General features: G+C 39.2%; 1 non-coding gene across 1 annotated transcript; it reads left to right on the plus strand.

Annotated features, from left to right (window-relative positions):
- The first annotated feature begins 1,434 nt into the window (after positions 1 to 1,434).
- LOC141681029 (small nucleolar RNA R71) lies at positions 1,435 to 1,541 on the plus strand. The gene has a single exon (XR_012558483.1). It is a non-coding gene; the product is annotated as a small nucleolar RNA R71 (small nucleolar RNA).
- Positions 1,542 to 5,258: the final 3,717 nt, after the last annotated feature.

A 5,258-nucleotide genomic window follows, 5' to 3' on the forward strand; every position in this document is an offset into this window, starting at 1 on the left:
AGTACAACACTGCATTCCTCCGTTAGAGCAACGGCCTCTAAGTCATCGAGCTTTAATTTTCGAGAGAGAATACCTTTCATAAACCTCGCATAGCTAGGAATCTGTTCAAGAGCTTCAGCGAAAGGTATGTTGATATGAAGTTTCTTGAAAACCTCCAAAAACTTCTCAAACTGCTTATCCGACTTTTTCTTCTATAACCTCTTAGGAAAAGGAGGTGGAGGATAGATCTGTTTCTCCCCTGTATTAACCTCAGGAGGAGTGTGTTCCATAGTAGTCTTCCTTGGTTCCACCTCTGCTTCCTTCTGCACTTCTTCTTCAGCCACAACTGCATTTTCTGAAACTTAAGATTTTTCAGGCTCTTCGTCTTACTGAATTTGGGGGCTTGCGACCTTTCCAGACCTTAAGGTGATGACGTTCACCTGTTTTTCAACTTCCCTCTTGCCTGGATTTGTTTTTGTATCACTAAGAAGCGTTCCTAGTGGTCGATTCAATAAGGCATTAGCAATTTGCCCTATTTGGTTCTCCAGAGTCTTGATAGAAACAGCTTGGCTTTGGCATATAAGAGCCTGGGTTTTGCACATAAGCCGCAACTCCTCCAATTCATATTTTTCATTCGAAGATAGACATGCATCATAAGTTTGTTATTTTCGAAGATAGACATGCATCATGTATCACCTGTTCTTCAACTTCTCTCTTGCCTGGATTTGTTTCTGTATCACTAGGAAGCATTCCTGGTGGTCGATTCAATAAGGCATTAGCAATTTTCCCTATTTGGTTCTCCAGAGTCTTGATAGAAATAACTTGGCTTGGCATATAAGAGCCTGGTTTTTGCACATAAGCCGCAACTCCTCCAATTCAGATTTTTCATTCGAAGATAGACATGCGTCATGAATTTGTTGTTTTGGTGTAATTTGTTGCTGAAAACCAGGAGGATTGAATAGCTTATTTCCAAACTGCTGGAATGGCTGTTGTATCGCATTCTGATTGTTGCTCCAGCTGAAGTTAGGATGATTCCAGTTGTTAGGATGAAAAGTGTTTGGAACTGGTTGCTGCGATCTCTGAAAGTTGCTCACAAACTGAGCTGAGTCACTAGATATAGTGCATTGCTCCATCACATACGGACCTGCACACAGCTCACAAACACTAATTATCTGCTTAACACCATAGTTAGCCAAAGAATCGATCTTCATGGACAACGCCTTTAGTTGAGCAGTGATAGCCGTAGCTTTATCCACTTCAAGAACTCCTGCTACCTTGCCCTGTGGACATCTCTGGGTTGGATACTGATATGCATCAGCAGCCATCAATTCAATTAGATCATAGGCTTCCTTATAGCTCTTTGCCCATAATGCTCCACCTGATGCTGCATCGAGCATGGGTCTGGACTGTGCTCCCAACCCATTGTAAAAATAATTGATGATCATCCAATCAGGCATTCCATGATGAGGACACTTCCTAAGCATCTCCTTGTAGCGCTCCCAAGCTTCACAAAGCGATTCTCCCATTTGCTGCACAAATTGAGTAATAGCATTCCTGATTGCAGCTGTCTTTGCTATAGGGAAGAATTTAGTAAGAAACTTTTGAGCAAGATCTTCCCAAGTAGTAATCGAACCAGCTGGTAGAGAGTGTAACTAGCTCTTAGCCTTGTCCCTCAGAGAGAATAGGAATAGTCTCAGCTTTATAGCATCTTCAGAAACACTGCTGAACTTGAAGGTGTCGCAGATCTCAATGAAATCCCTAATGTGCATATTGGGATCTTCCGTTGGAGAACCCCCAAACTAGATTGAATTATGTACCCATAGAATTATGCCAGGTTTGATCTCAAAGGTATTAGCTGTGATAGCTGGCCGGATAATGCTAGATTGAATGTCATTGATCTTGGGTTGAGAAAATTCCATCAAGGCTTTCATTCGTGCTACTGGATCTCCCATTGTAATGAGTACCTGAAACACAAACAAATAAACCATGAGAGTCAAAGAGTCCGTGTCAGTGAACTTTAACGACCACTGATGACAAGCACATAAACTAAAAATTAACACCGAGTCCCCGACAGCGGCATCAAAAACTTGTTAGGGCGAAAATAGGTGCTAATATTCACGCAAGTATACGCGTTCACAAGTAGTATAAGATATAAATCAGATTTGTTCCCACAGAGACTGGTTTAGGTAAAGTTTAATTTATGCACCTATGTAACAATGTATGGTTATCGCTCAATGCAGACAAATAACAAATTGGGTTTTTATTAAACTAAGAGATTATACTAAATAATATTAACTAAGAGAATTGAGGTTGAATTACTATATATGCCAAACATGGGATTCTAACTTCATTACTACTTCATTCAATAGCCTTATTGTTCTTAACCTTAGCATGTAATGGTGATGACACTAATCAGATAACACGAAACAAGTAAACGCCAACTTTCGTTGTACGAATACCCTACTACCAAGCATCCACAAAAGAGATAGAAGTTGAATAGACACCAATTACACTTAGTCCTTATATGTCTATAAGAATTGAAAACATAACGGTTTAATGCGCAAGTTATTCAATCGTGATTACATAGGGTAAGTAAGATGGTTAAAATTAACTACGAATCATGCATAACAAATACATGAACCTATGCTAGCATGGCAAGTTCTAAACCTCTATATTCACTGTCGCTTCAATAGAGATTAACACGCTATCTTATATGTTAGCTACACACATAAGACGAATAAGCACAACCAATACTAGGATATCAATCAATCACCACACATTAAGATATCGAAATAAATTAATTATTGAAATCCATAAGTAAATCCGCTAGAATCCCATGATAACGATTAGCCCATAATTGAACTCATCGTCACCATAGGTTCCAATAAAAGCATGGTATAAAACAAGGTCTTAATAAACTGAATAATAATTAAAGTACGAATAAACGAGATCTAGGTTCAAAAAGAACCAAAATGAGCATCCAAAGTTATCACTAATTCAAAGAATCACAAGTTGAAAACAAGATCTTCTTTTTCGTAGTTGTTTTGTGCTTCTAGGTCTTTTCCTTGATCTTCCAATCTTCCCGGATGATGAAACCCTTTTTTTTAAGAATATATAAGCCCATATTGGACCTGGACCCTTAAAATCGTCAAATTCCACTCAAAAAGGCTTTTTCAATGAAATTAGCGAAGTCAGCCGCGCATCAGCACGCGGGCGCCTCCAGCAGGCGGGCGCCTGCTAGCACGAGGTCGCCTGGCACCAGCAGGTGGGCGCCTGCAGCCTTTCTGGAAAATTCTGATGAATCTTTTTTTGCCCATAACTTGAGTTCGACTCGTCAGAATTAGGCGATTCAACTATCCACGCGAAGTTAACGAGATTCTCTACAACTTGACAATGGCCTAGGCTTCCAATTATGATTAATTTTCATTATATTTTCTTTAAAAGCTCATTTCTTCATATAATTGATACCTGAAATGCTATAACACTAAAACACATCAAAATACCAATAACTTGAGTCCAAAACACCAATTTAAGCTTAATCCCATCGTAGCCACACTGCAGTTTCCCAATAAACTGTAGTTATTAATAAGGACAAAAGCTCATTGCTAGTTGCATCCTCCCAAAAGGATGTGACTATTGAACAAAGCTCTCAGCCAAGAGCACAGGAAAAAAGGGTAAGGGACACACGCTCACCCCAAACCTATGCTAGAAAGAAGAAATATAAACACATTGGGGATACACAAGGTGTACACACAGTTCCTACTGTAGTCAAAGACTCAGTACCTGCACTTTCTCAAAGTCAGTTTGATGTGGATCCAATAAATATGGAGTCACATCCAAAATCTTTAACAATAGAAGCACCAAACACACCAAACTCAACCACACATTCACTGGATATAGAGATGATTCATACATCAATTCCTGATTCTCCATCTTTAACTATAATGGAGGAGCCAAAAATCCAAGCAAGTGAGCATCATCTTTTAGATGATTTGTTGGCTCACTTGCCATTTCTTTCTGAGTGTACTGAAACATCTGTGCAAAATCTCAAATCAATCACCACAGATTCAACAGTAGTCTCTACTCCAAACTCTATCATTTCTTCAATCTCGATGGATTTGTTCATCCGTCGACTAGTGATTATATCTCGACGGATGTGCTTAACAGCATTCATCCGTTGAAACTCTCAACTACTATTTTGACGGATGTTCCTCATCCGGTGAATATCACTGCACCACTTCAAACTTCAACAAATATTACAAGTACAGGTTATCTAGTAGTTGTACAATCACTCTTAAGACTGAGGGAAGTAAGTGAATTAAATGAGAGGCTGAGTTTCTCTCAGGCAAAAGGAGAGGAAAAGAGTGAACACATGCAAGCTATTTCTTCCAGCTTGGCAAAAGTGAGTGAGGGGAGTTCCACCTTAGTAGGTGAAGGTGAGGGTGTGAGGGTGTGAGGGTAGGAAGCCAAGGGGAGCCCTTGATGCAAGAAAAGAGAGATAATGAGAGAAAAGCAAGTATAGAAGTATGGAAAGAACCAATTGTAAGTGAGTTAATGGATGTCAATGAGGCTAAAAAGAAATAACTAATTCGGAAAGAATATCAAGCTATCTTAGATTTTGTTTCTTATGAAACTGAGGCATTTACTCACCCTATTTTAGCTTATCAAGTTCTAGCTGAACATGACAATGTGGCTGCTGAAAGAATGCCCAACTTGGTACACACTACTGCTTCTATGCAAAGGGCCAAAGATGCCATCTCAACCATGCAACCCACAGCTTGGATGATGTTGACTATGGAACTGGTGGTTCTGAGGATATTTTTGGGGATGAAGAGGATGATGAAGGAGAGTTCATGGACATAGGGGGAAAAGCAAGCCCCATCTCAAGATCAAACATTCCATCTTGGGTGTTTTCCAAAGAATATGACAAGCATCGTTTCAAGACTACTCTCTTTCACATAATTCAATAAACTCAGACAGGTCTTCAAGCCACTACAAATGCCAACACCAAGAGACTTCATCAAGCACATTTAGACTCTCTTCAACTCTACCAAATCCAATCTCTCCAACATAATCAAGAGGTAACTACACTGAACACTGAAATTGGTCAGTTCAAAAAGGATGTTGCTGAAAGATTGAAGGCCAAGTTTCCTAGGCTCTTTGAGAAGAAATAAATAGAAGATAAAGGGTTTTGACCCAGGTACCTCAAAAAATAAATAACCCTTAATAATTAAAATCCTAAAATAATAAAATAAATATGATAAAATAGTTACTTTATA

Source organism: Apium graveolens, chromosome 1 (assembly GCF_009905375.1).
Source record: "Apium graveolens cultivar Ventura chromosome 1, ASM990537v1, whole genome shotgun sequence".
In the NCBI taxonomy this organism is placed as follows: domain Eukaryota; kingdom Viridiplantae; phylum Streptophyta; class Magnoliopsida; order Apiales; family Apiaceae; genus Apium; species Apium graveolens.